Raw genomic sequence first — 19,390 nt, forward strand, 5'->3', positions numbered from 1 at the left:
TCTTGACTGGACAAGCATATCTTGATTTTTTTTTATTGGTCTCACGCTTTCACTGTAATTTTCCAAAGATGCAGTATTGTGGTGGCCAGGTGGTCAAGCTGATGGGCAAGAAATCCATTGGCATTGCTTCATATTTCTTAGAACCCTGCTGGAAACATACCTTTCTCTTCCCCCTGACCAGCAAAGGATGCCACCTGCTTAACAGTGCTTGATTTGTAAATATATAGGTACAGGAACACTTGTGGACTGGGTGATCAGGCCAAAAAAGTTACTGTAACACACAAAAAGTGACGCACATGTAAGTAAAGTAACAATGGGACAAACCTTTGTGTCACAACCAGTCAAATTGGAATTTAAAAAAAAATCAAGAATTGAATTGTCTATCTGGTCACTGTTTCTGTTGTTTCTATTCTATCTGTTCTGTTTTTGTCCATTCTATCATTTAAGGCATTGTTACAGAAGGGGATGTAGCTCAGTGGTAGAGCGCATGCTTAGCATGTATGAGGTCCTGGGTTCAATTTCCAGCATCTCCAGGCGACACTGTAGTCTTTGCTAATTGCCAGATTACACTGCAGTGAATTTTAGAGACCTTCACTGAAATATTTCAAATCAGCACATGTGGTGATTCAGTGCAAGCTCCCAGTCCCGCATTACCTTTGAACCTTGCAGCACTTATAAAATTCAAACAATATTATTTCATCCATCCACACTACCTGCAGGAAGATGAGACAAAGTGGCCCATTCAGGCAGCCTGGGCGACATTCCCAACTTCCAGTATAGGTATGTCTCGCCAAACCTGAGCTTAGAATGCTTAGTAAAACATGCTGTCTCCATGAATTCATGGAGAGTTAAATCTGGTAATGTAATTGCGCTAGTTTCAGAAAATAATGTGGGTAATTTTCACTTTCTTAAACACAGTTTAAAGGTGTCTTGTTGTTGTGGCCGAGAGGTTAAGGCGATGGACTTGAAATCCATTGGGGTTTCCCCGCGCAGGTTAGATTCCTGTCAGCAACGTGTGTTTAGCAGCACAGATTTTGAGATTTCGTTCTATTCTATAAACCAGCATGTTTGGTGATGTTTAATTTCGGAGCCATTCTTTCAGAACGAGGGCATGTATGAAATCCTTGTTTCAATCCCCTGCATCTCCATTCAATATTCTGTTGATGGCACAAAGTGAAAAGTGTTGACTCCAGGTCTTGCTTGGAAAATAATCATGACAGGCAAGAGATGGTTATGTAGCTCAGTGTTAGAGCACAGTCTTTCGTAGCAAGATCCCAGTTCCACATTCCTTTAAAATTAGATTTCATATTTTGAAGCAATTTGAGTCTATTAGACGTATACAGCCCCATGGGCATTACGCACTGGCCTCTTGAACCAGGGATTGTGGGTTTGAGTCCCATGATCATAGCCATTCAGCAGAGTGGCGCAGCGGAAGCGTGCTGGGCCCATAACCCAGAGGTCGATGGATCGAAACCATCCTCTGCTAGATTTTTTTTACTTGCATTATTGCCATTGTCAATCCAAATTAACCAAGCTAGTCAGTAATGTGTTGGATGATGGAAGCCGATCTTCAGCGCAAGCTCCCAGTTCCACATTTGCTTTGAATCTAGCAGCACATTTCTTTTTTCCATCCTATATTGTTATTTCTTTTTTGGGGAAAAGGATAGCCGAGTAGTGAAAGAAGATGTAGGTCAAAAAAGACCCATGAATAGACATTTTGAAGCAATTTGAATCTATTATGGGTACATAACCCCATAAGCAATATGCACAGGATACTAGCCTCCAAAATCCGGGATTGTGGATTTCAGGTCCATGGTCTAATAGGCTGAGCCACAAGGAAAATACTAATCACTAGACTTGTTGCACGTGGAATGGGCTTATATCTATTACATACAGAACTGTTCCTTAACTCTCAAGCATCAATGAGGCCTTCTTTATACGTCATAAGGCGCTGGTACAGCTAGCAGCCCGGTGTAAACGCTCTCTCTTTTTTCTCACACTTATTGTGCTTTATCTCCTATATTTTGTAAATATAGTTAGTATATTTTTTCTATTTTACTGTAGGATAGGGACACGCGCTGGAATCGTTTTTAATTCAACTGTTTTTGACTTTATTCGGCTGGATTGAGTGTTTTCGTCGTGTCGTGGCGATGTGTCTTGGCTCTGAGTCCCCCGGCTCCGGCCCCGCCCCCCGGCCGGCGCCGTACCGCGTTTACACAAAGGAGGAACTAATGAAACTGCGGAGAACAGTCGTCTTACCTGGAGATCGTCACGTTATCCCGGCGGACATCCTAAGGAAAACGCAACGAAGCAGACGGGCTGGACGTAAACTCCGAGAGAAGAGAGGGACAAACAGGAAGTCGGTTCCCGCCGTAGTCATGGGTAACGTGAGGTCCCTTCAAAATAAAATGACGAAAATAGCGAGCCTCATGCGGTCCCAGAGGATTTATAGGGACAGCAGTGTCTTGATTTTCACAGAGACCTGGTTAACAGCAGAAATGCCAGACTCTATTGTAGGTTTGGACAATTTTCATCTGCTGCGGGCGGACAGAACGAGAGAATGCGGGAAGAAAAGATATATTATCTGCCCCGGGAGTTCTCACATGTGATTTTGATCGCAGTCTATGTGGCCCCGTCTGCCAATGCTCAATATGCTTGTGAAGCACTGCTCTCCTGCACTTGTAGGCTGCAAACACAGCACCCACAGGCTCTCTCCCTCGTCTCTGGTGACTTTAACCACGCTTCTCCCTCTTCTGTTCTACCATCATACAACCAGTATGTTACCTGCCCCACCAGAAACAATAGAACATTGGACTTGTTTTTTGCCAACACCAAGGAGGCTTATTCCTCTTTCCCCCTCCCCCCCTGGGCAGCTCGGACCACAACCTTGTACATCTGGGGCCTGTGTATGAACCCATCGTGCCCATGTGGGACAATAAAGGAATATCTTATCTGATCTGATCTGATCTGATCTGATCTGATCTGATCTGATCTGATCTTATCTTATCTTATCTTATTTACCGTTAAATCAACTCTTACCTTCTTAAATCCTTCCCATATGGTCTAGCGGTTAGGATTCCTGGCTCTCATCCAGGTGGCCCGGGTTCAACTCCCGGTATGGGAATATCTAGTCTGTCCTGCTGGAACACTTGTAGCTGCATTATGTACAAGACTCGCTGTGGTTACGAGTACATTCAAGCTGGACGGAGGTGAAGAGAGGCATAGAAACATGGTTTGGGCGCAGCATGCGAAAATTTGTAATCAACCTTTAGCTTTTCTATGCATCTATAGACTAGCAGGTTGGTTGGTGTTTCTTTTTGGAGCATTTCTCTTAGACAAAGTGGGTCAGCGGTAGAGCGCATACTTTGCTTCATTTGGGATCAGTCATGTTTTCCAGCAATTCTTGACTGGACAAGCATATCTTGATTTTTTTTTATTGGTCTCACGCTTTCACTGTAATTTTCCAAAGATGCAGTATTGTGGTGGCCAGGTGGTCAAGCTGATGGGCAAGAAATCCATTGGCATTGCTTCATATTTCTTAGAACCCTGCTGGAAACATACCTTTCTCTTCCCCCTGACCAGCAAAGGATGCCACCTGCTTAACAGTGCTTGATTTGTAAATATATAGGTACAGGAACACTTGTGGACTGGGTGATCAGGCCAAAAAAGTTACTGTAACACACAAAAAGTGACGCACATGTAAGTAAAGTAACAATGGGACAAACCTTTGTGTCACAACCAGTCAAATTGGAATTTAAAAAAAAATCAAGAATTGAATTGTCTATCTGGTCACTGTTTCTGTTGTTTCTATTCTATCTGTTCTGTTTTTGTCCATTCTATCATTTAAGGCATTGTTACGGAAGGGGATGTAGCTCAGTGGTAGAGCGCATGCTTAGCATGTATGAGGTCCTGGGTTCAATTCCCAGCATCTCCAGGTGACACTGTAGTCTTTGCTAATTGCCAGATTACACTGCAGTGAATTTTAGAGACCTTCACTGAAATATTTCAAATCAGCACATGTGGTGATTCAGTGCAAGCTCCCAGTCCCGCATTACCTTTGAACCTTGCAGCACTTATAAAATTCAAACAATATTATTTCATCCATCCACACTACCTGCAGGAAGGTGAGACAAAGTGGCCCATTCAGGCAGCCTGGGCGACATTCCCAACTTCCAGTATAGGTATGTCTCGCCAAACCTGAGCTTAGAATGCTTAGTAAAACATGCTGTCTCCATGAATTCATGGAGAGTTAAATCTGGTAATGTAATTGCGCTAGTTTCAGAAAATAATGTGGGTAATTTCCACTTTCTTAAACACAATTTAAAGGTGTCTTGTTGTTGTGGCCGAGAGGTTAAGGCGATGGATTTGAAATCCGCGCAGGTTCGATTCCTGTCAGCAACGTGTGTTTAGCAGCACAGATTTTGAGATTTCGTTCTATTCTATAAACCAGCATGTTTGGTGATGTTTAATTTCGGAGCCATTCTTTCAGAACGAGGGCATGTATGAAATCCTTGTTTCAATCCCCTGCATCTCCATTCAATATTCTGTTGATGGCACAAAGTGAAAAGTGTTGACTCCAGGTCTTGCTTGGAAAATAATCATGACAGGCAAGAGATGGTTATGTAGCTCAGTGTTAGAGCACAGTCTTTCGTAGCAAGATCCCAGTTCCACATTCCTTTAAAATTAGATTTCATATTTTGAAGCAATTTGAGTCTATTAGACGTATACAGCCCCATGGGCATTACGCACTGGCCTCTTGAACCGGGATTGTGGGTTTGAGTCCCATGATCATAGCCATTCAGCAGAGTGGCGCAGCGGTAGCGTGCTGGGCCCATTACCCAGAGATCGATGGATCGAAACCATCCTCTGCTAGATTTTTTTTACTTGCATTATTGCGATTGTCAATCCAAATGAACCAAGCTAGTCAGTAATGTGTTGGATGATGGAAGCCGATCTTCAGCGCAAGCTCCCAGTTCCACATTTGCTTTGAATCTAGCAGCACATTTCTTTTTTCCATCCTATATTGTTATTTCTTTTTTGGGGAAAAGGATAGCTGAGTAGTGAAAGAAGATGTAGGTCAAAAAAGATCCATGAATAGACATTTTGAAGCAATTTGAGTCTATTATGGGTACATAACCCCATAAGCAATATGCACAGGATACTAGCCTCCAAAATCCGGGATTGTGGATTTCAGGTCCATGGTCTAATAGGCTGAGCCACAAGGAAAATACTAATCACTAGACTTGTTGCACGTGGAATGGGCTTATATCTATTACATACAGAACTGTTCCTTAACTCTCAAGCATCAATGAGGCCTTCTTTATACGTCATAAGGCGCTGGTACAGCTAGCAGCCCGGTGTAAACGCTCTCTCTTTTTTCTCACACTTATTGTGCTTTATCTCCTATATTTTGTAAATATAGTTAGTAATTTTTTTTCTATTTTACTGTAGGATAGGGACACGCGCTGGAATCGTTTTTAATTCAACTGTTTTTGACTTTATTCGGCTGGATTGAGTGTTTTCGTCGTGTCGTGGCGATGTGTCTTGGCTCTGAGTCCCCCGGCTCCGGCCCCGCCCCCCGGCCGGCGCCGTACCGCGCTTACACAAAGGACGAACTAATGAAACTGCGGAGAACAGTCGTCTTACCCGGAGATCGTCACGTTATCCCGGCGGACATCCTAAGGAAAACGCAACGAAGCAGACGGGCTGGACGTAAACTCCGAGAGAAGAGAGGGACAAACAGGAAGTCGGTTCCCGCCGTAGTCATGGGTAACGTGAGGTCCCTTCAAAATAAAATGACGGAAATAGCGAGCCTCATGCGGTCCCAGAGGATTTATAGGGACAGCAGTGTCTTGATTTTCACAGAGACCTGGTTAACAGCAGAAATGCCAGACTCTATTGTAGGTTTGGACAATTTTCATCTGCTGCGGGCGGACAGAACGAGAGAATGCGGGAAGAAAAGATATATTATCTGCCCCGGGAGTTCTCACATGTGATTTCGATCGCAGTCTATGTGGCCCCGTCTGCCAATACTGAATATGCTTGTGAAGCACTGCTCTCCTGCACTTGTAGGCCGCAAACACAGCACCCACAGGCTCTCTCCCTCGTCTCTGGTGACTTTAACCACGCTTCTCCCTCTTCTGTTCTACCAACATACACCCAGTATGTTACCTGCCCCACCAGAAACAATAGAACATTGGACTTGTTTTTTGCCAACACCAAGGAGGCTTATTCCTCTTTCCCCCTCCCTCCCCTGGGCAGCTCGGACCACAACCTTGTACATCTGGGGCCTGTGTATGAACCCATCGTGCCCATGTGGGACAATAAAGGAATATCTTATCTGATCTGATCTGATCTGATCTTATCTTATCTTATCTTATTTACCGTTAAATCAACTCTTACCTTCTCAAATCCTTCCCATATGGTCTAGCGGTTAGGATTCCTGGCTCTCATCCAGGTGGCCCGGGTTCAACTCCCGGTATGGGAATATCTAGTCTGTCCTGCTGGAACACTTGTAGCTGCATTATGTACAAGACTCGCTGTGGTTACGAGTACATTCAAGCTGGACGGAGGTGAAGAGAGGCATAGAAACATGGTATCGATTTGGGCGCAGCATGCGAAAATTTGTAATCAACCTTTAGCTTTTCTATGCATCTATAGACTAGCAGGTTGGTTGGTGTTTCTTTTTGGAGCATTTCTCTTAGACAAAGTGGGTCAGCGGTAGAGCGCATACTTTGCTTCATTTGGGATCAGTCATGTTTTCCAGCAATTCTTGACTGGACAAGCATATCTTGATTTTTTTTTATTGGTCTCACGCTTTCACTGTAATTTTCCAAAGATGCAGTATTGTGGTGGCCAGGTGGTCAAGCTGATGGGCAAGAAATCCATTGGCATTGCTTCATATTTCTTAGAACCCTGCTGGAAACATACCTTTCTCTTCCCCCTGACCAGCAAAGGATGCCACCTGCTTAACAGTGCTTGATTTGTAAATATATAGGTACAGGAACACTTGTGGACTGGGTGATCAGGCCAAAAAAGTTACTGTAACACACAAAAAGTGACGCACATGTAAGTAAAGTAACAATGGGACAAACCTTTGTGTCACAACCAGTCAAATTGGAATTTAAAAAAAAATCAAGAATTGAATTGTCTATCTGGTCACTGTTTCTGTTGTTTCTATTCTATCTGTTCTGTTTTTGTCCATTCTATCATTTAAGGCATTGTTACGGAAGGGGATGTAGCTCAGTGGTAGAGCGCATGCTTAGCATGTATGAGGTCCTGGGTTCAATTCCCAGCATCTCCAGGTGACACTGTAGTCTTTGCTAATTGCCAGATTACACTGCAGTGAATTTTAGAGACCTTCACTGAAATATTTCAAATCAGCACATGTGGTGATTCAGTGCAAGCTCCCAGTCCCGCATTACCTTTGAACCTTGCAGCACTTATAAAATTCAAACAATATTATTTCATCCATCCACACTACCTGCAGGAAGGTGAGACAAAGTGGCCCATTCAGGCAGCCTGGGCGACATTCCCAACTTCCAGTATAGGTATGTCTCGCCAAACCTGAGCTTAGAATGCTTAGTAAAACATGCTGTCTCCATGAATTCATGGAGAGTTAAATCTGGTAATGTAATTGCGCTAGTTTCAGAAAATAATGTGGGTAATTTCCACTTTCTTAAACACAATTTAAAGGTGTCTTGTTGTTGTGGCCGAGAGGTTAAGGCGATGGATTTGAAATCCGCGCAGGTTCGATTCCTGTCAGCAACGTGTGTTTAGCAGCACAGATTTTGAGATTTCGTTCTATTCTATAAACCAGCATGTTTGGTGATGTTTAATTTCGGAGCCATTCTTTCAGAACGAGGGCATGTATGAAATCCTTGTTTCAATCCCCTGCATCTCCATTCAATATTCTGTTGATGGCACAAAGTGAAAAGTGTTGACTCCAGGTCTTGCTTGGAAAATAATCATGACAGGCAAGAGATGGTTATGTAGCTCAGTGTTAGAGCACAGTCTTTCGTAGCAAGATCCCAGTTCCACATTCCTTTAAAATTAGATTTCATATTTTGAAGCAATTTGAGTCTATTAGACGTATACAGCCCCATGGGCATTACGCACTGGCCTCTTGAACCAGGGATTGTGGGTTTGAGTCCCATGATCATAGCCATTCAGCAGAGTGGCGCAGCGGAAGCGTGCTGGGCCCATAACCCAGAAGACGATGGATCGAAACCATCCTCTGCTAGATTTTTTTTACTTGCATTATTGCGATTGTCAATCCAAATGAACCAAGCTAGTCAGTAATGTGTTGGATGATGGAAGCCGATCTTCAGCGCAAGCTCCCAGTTCCACATTTGCTTTGAATCTAGCAGCACATTTCTTTTTTCCATCCTATATTGTTATTTCTTTTTTGGGGAAAAGGATAGCTGAGTAGTGAAAGAAGATGTAGGTCAAAAAAGACCCATGAATAGACATTTTGAAGCAATTTGAGTCTATTATGGGTACATAACCCCATAAGCAATATGCACAGGATACTAGCCTCCAAAATCCGGGATTGTGGATTTCAGGTCCATGGTCTAATAGGCTGAGCCACAAGGAAAATACTAATCACTAGACTTGTTGCACGTGGAATGGGCTTATATCTATTACATACAGAACTGTTCCTTAACTCTCAAGCATCAATGAGGCCTTCTTTATACGTCATAAGGCGCTGGTACAGCTAGCAGCCCGGTGTAAACGCTCTCTCTTTTTTCTCACACTTATTGTGCTTTATCTCCTATATTTTGTAAAAATAGTTAGTAATTTTTTTTCTATTTTACTGTAGGATAGGGACACGCGCTGGAATCGTTTTTAATTCAACTGTTTTTGACTTTATTCGGCTGGATTGAGTGTTTTCGTCGTGTCGTGGCGATGTGTCTTGGCTCTGAGTCCCCCGGCTCCGGCCCCGCCCCCCGGCCGGCGCCGTACCGCGCTTACACAAAGGACGAACTAATGAAACTGCGGAGAACAGTCGTCTTACCCGGAGATCGTCACGTTATCCCGGCGGACATCCTAAGGAAAACGCAACGAAGCAGACGGGCTGGACGTAAACTCCGAGAGAAGAGAGGGACAAACAGGAAGTCGGTTCCCGCCGTAGTCATGGGTAACGTGAGGTCCCTTCAAAATAAAATGACGGAAATAGCGAGCCTCATGCGGTCCCAGAGGATTTATAGGGACAGCAGTGTCTTGATTTTCACAGAGACCTGGTTAACAGCAGAAATGCCAGACTCTATTGTAGGTTTGGACAATTTTCATCTGCTGCGGGCGGACAGAACGAGAGAATGCGGGAAGAAAAGATATATTATCTGCCCCGGGAGTTCTCACATGTGATTTCGATCGCAGTCTATGTGGCCCCGTCTGCCAATACTGAATATGCTTGTGAAGCACTGCTCTCCTGCACTTGTAGGCCGCAAACACAGCACCCACAGGCTCTCTCCCTCGTCTCTGGTGACTTTAACCACGCTTCTCCCTCTTCTGTTCTACCAACATACACCCAGTATGTTACCTGCCCCACCAGAAACAATAGAACATTGGACTTGTTTTTTGCCAACACCAAGGAGGCTTATTCCTCTTTCCCCCTCCCTCCCCTGGGCAGCTCGGACCACAACCTTGTACATCTGGGGCCTGTGTATGAACCCATCGTGCCCATGTGGGACAATAAAGGAATATCTTATCTGATCTGATCTGATCTGATCTTATCTTATCTTATCTTATTTACCGTTAAATCAACTCTTACCTTCTTAAATCCTTCCCATATGGTCTAGCGGTTAGGATTCCTGGCTCTCATCCAGGTGGCCCGGGTTCAACTCCCGGTATGGGAATATCTAGTCTGTCCTTCTGGAACACTTGTAGCTGCATTATGTACAAGACTCGCTGTGGTTACGAGTACATTCAAGCTGGACGGAGGTGAAGAGAGGCATAGAAACATGGTATCGATTTGGGCGCAGCATGCGAAAATTTGTAATCAACCTTTAGCTTTTCTATGCATCTATAGACTAGCAGGTTGGTTGGTGTTTCTTTTTGGAGCATTTCTCTTAGACAAAGTGGGTCAGCGGTAGAGCGCATACTTTGCTTCATTTGGGATCAGTCATGTTTTCCAGCAATTCTTGACTGGACAAGCATATCTTGATTTTTTTTTATTGGTCTCACGCTTTCACTGTAATTTTCCAAAGATGCAGTATTGTGGTGGCCAGGTGGTCAAGCTGATGGGCAAGAAATCCATTGGCATTGCTTCATATTTCTTAGAACCCTGCTGGAAACATACCTTTCTCTTCCCCCTGACCAGCAAAGGATGTCACCTGCTTAACAGTGCTTGATTTGTAAATATATAGGTACAGGAACACTTGTGGACTGGGTGATCAGGCCAAAAAAGTTACTGTAACACACAAAAAGTGACGCACATGTAAGTAAAGTAACAATGGGACAAACCTTTGTGTCACAACCAGTCAAATTGGAATTTAAAAAAAAATCAAGAATTGAATTGTCTATCTGGTCACTGTTTCTGTTGTTTCTATTCTATCTGTTCTGTTTTTGTCCATTCTATCATTTAAGGCATTGTTACGGAAGGGGATGTAGCTCAGTGGTAGAGCGCATGCTTAGCATGTATGAGGTCCTGGGTTCAATTCCCAGCATCTCCAGGTGACACTGTAGTCTTTGCTAATTGCCAGATTACACTGCAGTGAATTTTAGAGACCTTCACTGAAATATTTCAAATCAGCACATGTGGTGATTCAGTGCAAGCTCCCAGTCCCGCATTACCTTTGAACCTTGCAGCACTTATAAAATTCAAACAATATTATTTCATCCATCCACACTACCTGCAGGAAGGTGAGACAAAGTGGCCCATTCAGGCAGCCTGGGCGACATTCCCAACTTCCAGTATAGGTATGTCTCGCCAAACCTGAGCTTAGAATGCTTAGTAAAACATGCTGTCTCCATGAATTCATGGAGAGTTAAATCTGGTAATGTAATTGCGCTAGTTTCAGAAAATAATGTGGATAATTTCCACTTTCTTAAACACAGTTTAGAGGTGTATTGTTGTTGTGGCCGAGAGGTTAAGGCGATGGACTTGAAATCCATTGGGGTTTCCCCGCGCAGGTTCGATTCCTGTCAGCAACGTGTGTTTAGCAGCACAGATTTTGAGATTGCGTTCTATTCTATAAACCAGCATGTTTGGTGATGTTTAATTTCGGAGCCATTCTTTCAGAACGAGGGCATGTATGAAATCCTTGTTTCAATCCCCTGCATCTCCATTCAATATTCTGTTTATGGCACAAAGTGAAAAGTGTTGACTCCAGGTCTTGCTTGGAAAATAATCATGACAGGCAAGAGATGGTTATGTAGCTCAGTGTTAGAGCACAGTCTTTCGTAGCAAGATCCCAGTTCCACATTCCTTTAAAATTAGATTTCATATTTTGAAGCAATTTGAGTCTATTAGACGTATACAGCCCCATGGGCATTACGCACTGGCCTCTTGAACCGGGATTGTGGGTTTGAGTCCCATGATCATAGCCATTCAGCAGAGTGGCGCAGCGGTAGCGTGCTGGGCCCATAACCCAGAGGTCGATGGATCGAAACCATCCTCTGCTAGATTTTTTTTACTTGCATTATTGCGATTGTCAATCCAAATGAACCAAGCTAGTCAGTAATGTGTTGGATGATGGAAGCCGATCTTCAGCGCAAGCTCCCAGTTCCACATTTGCTTTGAATCTAGCAGCACATTTCTTTTTTCCATCCTATATTGTTATTTCTTTTTTGGGGAAAAGGATAGCTGAGTAGTGAAAGAAGATGTAGGTCAAAAAAGACCCATGAATAGACATTTTGAAGCAATTTGAGTCTATTATGGGTACATAACCCCATAAGCAATATGCACAGGATACTAGCCTCCAAAATCCGGGATTGTGGATTTCAGGTCCATGGTCTAATAGGCTGAGCCACAAGGAAAATACTAATCACTAGACTTGTTGCACGTGGAATGGGCTTATATCTATTACATACAGAACTATTCCTTAACTCTCAAGCATCAATGAGGCCTTCTTTATACGTCATAAGGCGCTGGTACAGCTAGCAGCCCGGTGTAAACGCTCTCTCTTTTTTCTCACACTTATTGTGCTTTATCTCCTATATTTTGTAAATATAGTTAGTAATTTTTTTTCTATTTTACTGTAGGATAGGGACACGCGCTGGAATCGTTTTTAATTCAACTGTTTTTGACTTTATTCGGCTGGATTGAGTGTTTTCGTCGTGTCGTGGCGATGTGTCTTGGCTCTGAGTCCCCCGGCTCCGGCCCCGCCCCCCGGCCGGCGCCGTACCGCGCTTACACAAAGGACGAACTAATGAAACTGCGGAGAACAGTCGTCTTACCCGGAGATCGTCACGTTATCCCGGCGGACATCCTAAGGAAAACGCAACGAAGCAGACGGGCTGGACGTAAACTCCGAGAGAAGAGAGGGACAAACAGGAAGTCGGTTCCCGCCGTAGTCATGGGTAACGTGAGGTCCCTTCAAAATAAAATGACGGAAATAGCGAGCCTCATGCGGTCCCAGAGGATTTATAGGGACAGCAGTGTCTTGATTTTCACAGAGACCTGGTTAACAGCAGAAATGCCAGACTCTATTGTAGGTTTGGACAATTTTCATCTGCTGCGGGCGGACAGAACGAGAGAATGCGGGAAGAAAAGATATATTATCTGCCCCGGGAGTTCTCACATGTGATTTCGATCGCAGTCTATGTGGCCCCGTCTGCCAATACTGAATATGCTTGTGAAGCACTGCTCTCCTGCACTTGTAGGCCGCAAACACAGCACCCACAGGCTCTCTCCCTCGTCTCTGGTGACTTTAACCACGCTTCTCCCTCTTCTGTTCTACCAACATACACCCAGTATGTTACCTGCCCCACCAGAAACAATAGAACATTGGACTTGTTTTTTGCCAACACCAAGGAGGCTTATTCCTCTTTCCCCCTCCCTCCCCTGGGCAGCTCGGACCACAACCTTGTACATCTGGGGCCTGTGTATGAACCCATCGTGCCCATGTGGGACAATAAAGGAATATCTTATCTTATCTGATCTGATCTGATCTGATCTGATCTGATCTGATCTGATCTGATCTGATCTGATCTGATCTGATCTGATCTGATCTGATCTGATCTGATCTGATCTGATCTGATCTTATCTTATCTTATCTTATCTTATCTTATCTTATCTTATCTTATCTTATCTTATCTTATCTTATCTTATCTTATCTTATCTTATCTTATCTTATCTTATTTACCATTAAATCAACTCTTACCTTCTTAAATCCTTCCCATATGGTCTAGCGGTTAGGATTCCTGGCTCTCATCCAGGTGGCCCGGGTTCAACTTCCGGTATGGGAATATCTAGTCTGTCCTGCTGGAACACTTGTAGCTGCATTATGTACAAGACTCGCTGTGGTTACGAGTACATTCAAGCTGGACGGAGGTGAAGAGAGGCATAGCAACATGGTATCGATTTGGGCGCAGCATGTGAAAATTTGTAATCAACCTTTAGCTTTTCTATGCATCTATAGACTAGCAGGTTGGTTGGTGTTTCTTTTTGGAGCATTTCTCTTAGACAAAGTGGGTCAGCGGTAGAGCGCATACTTTGCTTCATTTGGGATCAGTCATGTTTTCCAGCAATTCTTGACTGGACAAGCATATCTTGATTTTTTTTTATTGGTCTCACGCTTTCACTGTAATTTTCCAAAGATGCAGTATTGTGGTGGCCAGGTGGTCAAGCTGATGGGCAAGAAATCCATTGGCATTGCTTCATATTTCTTAGAACCCTGCTGGAAACATACCTTTCTCTTCCCCCTGACCAGCAAAGGATGCCACCTGCTTAACCCTTTAGGCGCCAGAGATTATGGATGAAATAAATGTATAAATAAAAAACTTCCTGAGATACAGAGAACTGAAGCCGGGGCACAGCTCTGGGTCGGCAGTGCCCCTGGAGGCCCGTAGAAGCTCCACACTCCAGTTGATTCTTGGATAAAAGGGCACCCAGCCGGTCTCGAACTCGCGTGAGGCGGAGCAGGGATCATCCACCCCGCTCACGGCCAGACTTTGCCCGGCCAGGGAGCACCTTCTGCGGGTCGGAGGCTCCGGGTCGGAGCCCCTGGAGCCTGGAGCCCTCACCGGGCCCCGAACTCGGCTGCCGGACGCAGTGCAGTGCCTCATGGATAAAAGGGCACCCAGCCGGTCTCGAACTCGCGTGAGGCGGAGCAGGGATCATCCACCCCGCACACGGCCAGACTTTGCCCGGCCAGGGAGCACCTTCTGCGGGTCGGAGGCTCCGGGTCGGAGCCCCTGGAGCCTGGAGCCCTCACCGGGCCCCGAACTCGGCTGCCGGAGGCAGTGCAGTGCCTCATGGATAAAAGGGCACCCAGCCGGTCTCGAACTCGCGTGAGGCGGAGCAGGGATCATCCACCCCGCACACGGCCAGACTTTGCCCGGCCAGGGAGCACCTTCTGCGGGTCGGAGGCTCCGGGTCGGAGCCCCTGGAGCCTGGAGCCCTCACCGGGCCCCGAACTCGGCTGCCGGAGGCAGTGCAGTGCCTCATGGATAAAAGGGCACCCAGCCGGTCTCGAACTCTCGTGAGGCGGAGCAGGGATCATCCACCCCGCACACGGCCAGACTTTGCCCGGCCAGGGAGCACCTTCTGCGGGTCGGAGGCTCCGGGTCGGAGCCCCTGGAGCCTGGAGCCCTCACCGGGCCCCGAACTCGGCTGCCGGAGGCAGTGCAGTGCCTCATGGATAAAAGGGCACCCAGCCGGTCTCGAACTCGCGTGAGGCGGAGCAGGGATCATCCACCCCGCACACGGCCAGACTTTGCCCGGCCAGGGAGCACCTTCTGCGGGTTGGAGGCTCCGGGTCGGAGCCCCTGGAGCCTGGAGCCCTCACCGGGCCCCGAACTCGGCTGCCGGAGGCAGTGCAGTGCCTCATGGATAAAAGGGCACCCAGCCGGTCTCGAACTCGCGTGAGGCGGAGCAGGGATCATCCACCCCGCACACGGCCAGACTTTGCCCGGGGAAGGGCCACTCTGGCTGGGCATGGCCCCCACTGAGCACCCCCTGGAACCCCTGGAGCCCCCGGAGCACCTCCAGAGCCACCCCCCACTCCTCCAGACTTTGCCCGGGGAAGGGCCACTCTGGCTGGGCATGGCCCCCACTGAGCACCCCCTGGAACCCCTGGAGCCCCCGGAGCACCTCCAGAGCCACCCCCCACTCCTCCAGACTCTGCCCGGGGAAGGGACACTCTGGCTGGGCATGGCCTCCACTGAGCACCCCCTGGAGCCCCCGGAGCACCTCCAGAGCCACCCCCCACTCTCCCCAGACTATGCCCGGGGAAGGGCCACTCTGGCTGGGCATGGCCTCCGCCGAGCACCCCCTGGAACCCCTCCAGAGCCACCCCCCACTCCTCCAGACTTTGCCCGGGGAAGGGCCACTCTGGCTGGGCATGGCCCCCACTGAGCACCCCCTGGAACCCCTGGAGCCCCCGGAGCACCTCCAGAGCCACCCCCCACTCCTCCAGACTCTGCCCGGGGAAGGGCCACTCTGGCTGGGCATGGCCTCCACTGAGCACCCCCTGGAGCCCCCGGAGCACCTCCAGAGCCACCCCCCACTCCTCCAGACTCACCCCGGGGAAGGGCCACTCTGGCTGGGCATGGCCCCCACTGAGCACCCCCTGGAACCCCTGGAGCCCCCGGAGCACCTCCAGAGCCACCCCCCACTCTCCCCAGATTCTGCCCGGGGAAGGGCCACTCTGGCTGGGCATGACCTCCACTTAGCACCCCCTTGAGCCCCCGGAGCACCTTCAGAGCCACCCCCCACTCCTCCAGACTCTGCCCGGGGAAGGGCCACTCTGGCTGGGCATGGCCTCCGCTGAGCACCCCCTGGAACCCCTGGAGCCCCCGGAGCACCTCCAGAGCCACCCCCCACTCCTCCAGACTCTGCCCGGGGAAGGGCCACTCTGGCTGGGCATGGCCTCCGCCGAGCACCCCCTGGAACCCCTGGAGCCCCTCCAGAGCCACCCCCCACTCCTCCAGACTCACCCCGGGGAAGGGCCACTCTGGCTGTGCATGGCCCCCACTGAGCACCCCCTGGAACCCCTGGAGCACCTCCAGAGCCACCCCCCACTCTCCCCAGACTATGCTCGGGGAAGGGCCACTCTGGCTGGGCATGGCCTCCGCCGAGCACCCCCCTGGAATCCCTGGAGCCCCTCCAGAGCCACCCCCCACTCCTCCAGACTCACCCCGGGGAAGGGCAACTCTGGCTGGGCATGGCCCCCACTGAGCACCCCCTGGAACCCCTGGAGCCCCCGGAGCACCTCCAGAGCCACCCCCCACTCTCCCCAGATTCTGCCCGGGGAAGGGCCACTCTGGCTGGGCATGGCCTCCGCCGAGCACCCCCTGGAACCCCTGGAGCCCCTCCAGAGCCACCCCGCATTCCCCCAAACTCAGTATGGGGACGGGCCACTCTTCCCCGGGTTGCACGCTCTGGGACTCCGGGGATGACCACCGGGGACCAGGCCCTCCCTTCGAACCCGGGGACCCACACTTAAGCACCCCCACACGGGCTACACACCCTTGTTTCAGCCCCCTGGAGGTCCGTGCCCTTGGTACTATACCATGGAAGTCCGTGCCCTTGGTACTCCGACTGGAGTACCAAGGGAACGGCCCAGCACTCACCACAGAGGCTCGCGCCGGCCCCGGCCCACCTTTCGTCCCCGGGTACCCACACTTAAGCACCCCAACACGAGCTACACACCCTTGGTGCAGCCCCCTGGAAGTCCGTGCCCTTGGTACTCTGAGCCACTTTAAAAGATAAAAAGCACCAGGACCCCAAGGCCCTGGCTCCCCTGTCCCCTACACCACACTTGGAGGCAGGGCCCTTGCCCTCCACTGGCTGCCCCCGCGCCCAATGTACTCCATAACCGAAGAAGAGAGGGGGACCCGGAGGCCGGCCTACTAGGGTAACAGGTTTAATTTAGAGCCGGGGCTCTGGACCACAAATGCCAACAACCCCGCAGTGCGCAGGAGCCTTCGAAGCTGGATGAAACCAGAACGGGGCCCTACGATGGCGGTGACCAGCCAGTTGATAGCAAAGTGAGCCCTGGACAGGAGCTGCATTTGACAAACTCAGAGACGAGGAAGGGACCGGAGTCGGACCAAATATATCATCTGGCGCTGTGTCCAGCGTGAGGGTGAGCCAGCGCAAATCAGGACCACAAATGCCAACAACCCCGCAGTGCGCAGGAGCCTTCGAAGCTGGATGAAACCAGAACGGGGCCCTACGATGGCGGTGACCAGCCAGTTGATAGCAAAGTGAGCCCTGGACAGGAGCTGCATTTGACAAACTCAGAGACGAGGAAGGGACCGGAGTCGGACCAAATATATCATCTGGCGCTGTGTCCAGCGTGAGGGTGAGCCAGCGCAAATCAGGACCACAAATGCCAACAACCCCGCAGTGCGCAGGAGCCTTCGAAGCTGGATGAAACCAGAACGGGGCCCTACGATGGCGGTGACCAGCCAGTTGATAGCAAAGTGAGCCCTGGACAGGCGCTGCATTTGACAAACTCAGAGACGAGGAAGGGACCGGAGTCGGACCAAATATATCATCTGGCGCTGTGTCCAGCGTAAGGGTGAGCCAGCGCAAATCAGGACCACAAATGCCAACAACCCCGCAGTGCGCAGGAGCCTTCGAAGCTGGATGAAACCAGAACGGGGCCCTACGATGGCGGTGACCAGCCAGTTGATAGCAAAGTGAGCCCTGGACAGGCGCTGCATTTGACAAACTCAGAGACGAGGAAGGGACCGGAGTCGGACCAAATATATCATCTGGCGCTGTGTCCAGCGTAAGGGTGAGCCAGCGCAAATCAGGACCACAAATGCCAACAACCCCGCAGTGCGCAGGAGCCTTCGAAGCTGGATGAAACCAGAACGGGGCCCTACGATGGCGGTTACCAGCCAGTTGATAGCAAAGTGAGCCCTGGACAGGCGCTGCATTTGACAAACTCAGAGACGAGGAAGGGACCGGAGTCGGACCAAATATATCATCTGGCGCTGTGTCCAGCGTAAGGGTGAGCCAGCGCAAATCAGGACCACAAATGCCAACAACCCCGCAGTGCGCAGGAGCCTTCGAAGCTGGATGAAACCAGAACGGGGCCCTACGATGGCGGTGACCAGCCAGTTGATAGCAAAGTGAGCCCTGGACAGGCGCTGCATTTGACAAACTCAGAGACGAGGAAGGGACCGGAGTCGGACCAAATATATCATCTGGCGCTGTGTCCAGCGTAAGGGTGAGCCAGCGCAAATCAGGACCACAAATGCCAACAACCCCGCAGTGCGCAGGAGCCTTCGAAGCTGGATGAAACCAGAACGGGGCCCTACGATGGCGGTGACCAGCCAGTTGATAGCAAAGTGAGCCCTGGACAGGCGCTGCATTTGACAAACTCAGAGACGAGGAAGGGACCGGAGTCGGACCAAAAATATGCGCCGGCCCTGCCCCCCGCCCCGCGCAGAGCCATCGGACACGTTGAGGCTGAAGGGGACTGGCGCAGAGCCCTTGGGCCCAGGGGCTAAGCGCAGCCATCATCCTTCAAGCCGCGCCTCCTGCTGCGCGGGGGTGAGTGACAATGGGCTCGGACTGTGGTTCCGTCGGACGCGTTGAGGCTGAAGGAGACTGGCGCAGAGCCCCTGTAACAGGGGCTAAGCGCAGCCATCATCCTCCAAGCCGCGCGTCCTTCAGTGCGGGGGTGAGTGACAGTGGGCCTGGACTGTTGTTCCACCGGACGCGTTGAGGCTGAAGGGGACTGGTGCAGAGCCCCTGTGCCAGGGGCTAAGCGCAGCCATCATCCTCCAAGCCGCGCGTCCTTCTGCGCAGGGGTGAGTGACAGTGGACCCGGACTGTGTTCCCACCGGACGCGTTGAGGCTGAAGGGGACTGGCTCAGAGCCCCTGGCACAGGGGCTAAGCACAGCCATCATCCTTCAAGCCGCGCGTCCTTCAGTGCGGGGGTGAGTGACAGAGGGCCTGGACTGTTGTTCCACCGGATGCGTTGAGGCTGAAGGGGACTGGTGCAGAACCCCTGTGCCAGGGGCTAAGCGCAGCCATCATCCTCCAAGCCGCGCGTCCTTCTGCGCAGGGGTGAGTGACAATGGACCCGGACTGTGTTCCCACCGGACGCGTTGAGGCTGAAGGGGACTGGCTCAGAGCCCCTGGCACAGGGGCTAAGCGCAGCCATCATCCTTCAAGCCGCGCGTCCTTCAGTGCGGGGGTGAGTGACGGTCCCATCTCCGGAGACAAGGGGCCAGGCGCGGGGGAAGCCAGTCAGACTGAAGCCC

At 49.7% G+C, this 19,390-nt stretch overlaps 12 non-coding genes across 12 annotated transcripts; all 12 read left to right on the forward strand.

The window, feature by feature from the left end:
* The first annotated feature begins 461 nt into the window (after positions 1 to 461).
* On the forward strand, positions 462 to 533 carry trnaa-agc (transfer RNA alanine (anticodon AGC)). Its single transcript has one exon. It is a non-coding gene; the product is annotated as a tRNA-Ala (tRNA).
* Positions 534 to 932: 399 nt separating this feature from the next.
* Positions 933 to 1,014, forward strand: trnas-uga (transfer RNA serine (anticodon UGA)). The gene has a single exon. It is a non-coding gene; the product is annotated as a tRNA-Ser (tRNA).
* A 400-nt stretch (positions 1,015 to 1,414) lies between these two features.
* trnam-cau (transfer RNA methionine (anticodon CAU)) lies at positions 1,415 to 1,486 on the forward strand. Its single transcript has one exon. It is a non-coding gene; the product is annotated as a tRNA-Met (tRNA).
* A 1,566-nt stretch (positions 1,487 to 3,052) lies between these two features.
* On the forward strand, positions 3,053 to 3,124 carry trnae-cuc (transfer RNA glutamic acid (anticodon CUC)). The gene has a single exon. It is a non-coding gene; the product is annotated as a tRNA-Glu (tRNA).
* A 738-nt stretch (positions 3,125 to 3,862) lies between these two features.
* trnaa-agc (transfer RNA alanine (anticodon AGC)) lies at positions 3,863 to 3,934 on the forward strand. Its single transcript has one exon. It is a non-coding gene; the product is annotated as a tRNA-Ala (tRNA).
* Positions 3,935 to 6,415: 2,481 nt separating this feature from the next.
* On the forward strand, positions 6,416 to 6,487 carry trnae-cuc (transfer RNA glutamic acid (anticodon CUC)). The gene has a single exon. It is a non-coding gene; the product is annotated as a tRNA-Glu (tRNA).
* A 744-nt stretch (positions 6,488 to 7,231) lies between these two features.
* On the forward strand, positions 7,232 to 7,303 carry trnaa-agc (transfer RNA alanine (anticodon AGC)). The gene has a single exon. It is a non-coding gene; the product is annotated as a tRNA-Ala (tRNA).
* Positions 7,304 to 9,785: 2,482 nt separating this feature from the next.
* On the forward strand, positions 9,786 to 9,857 carry trnae-cuc (transfer RNA glutamic acid (anticodon CUC)). The gene has a single exon. It is a non-coding gene; the product is annotated as a tRNA-Glu (tRNA).
* Positions 9,858 to 10,601: 744 nt separating this feature from the next.
* trnaa-agc (transfer RNA alanine (anticodon AGC)) lies at positions 10,602 to 10,673 on the forward strand. The gene has a single exon. It is a non-coding gene; the product is annotated as a tRNA-Ala (tRNA).
* Positions 10,674 to 11,072: 399 nt separating this feature from the next.
* On the forward strand, positions 11,073 to 11,154 carry trnas-uga (transfer RNA serine (anticodon UGA)). The gene has a single exon. It is a non-coding gene; the product is annotated as a tRNA-Ser (tRNA).
* A 399-nt stretch (positions 11,155 to 11,553) lies between these two features.
* trnam-cau (transfer RNA methionine (anticodon CAU)) lies at positions 11,554 to 11,625 on the forward strand. Its single transcript has one exon. It is a non-coding gene; the product is annotated as a tRNA-Met (tRNA).
* A 1,713-nt stretch (positions 11,626 to 13,338) lies between these two features.
* On the forward strand, positions 13,339 to 13,410 carry trnae-cuc (transfer RNA glutamic acid (anticodon CUC)). Its single transcript has one exon. It is a non-coding gene; the product is annotated as a tRNA-Glu (tRNA).
* The last annotated feature ends 5,980 nt before the right edge of the window (positions 13,411 to 19,390 follow it).

Source organism: Eucyclogobius newberryi, unplaced genomic scaffold (genome assembly GCF_026437365.1).
Source record: "Eucyclogobius newberryi isolate DKJ021-1_F unplaced genomic scaffold, fEucNew1.0.hap1 SCAF_8, whole genome shotgun sequence".
Lineage (NCBI taxonomy): Eukaryota > Metazoa > Chordata > Actinopteri > Gobiiformes > Gobiidae > Eucyclogobius > Eucyclogobius newberryi.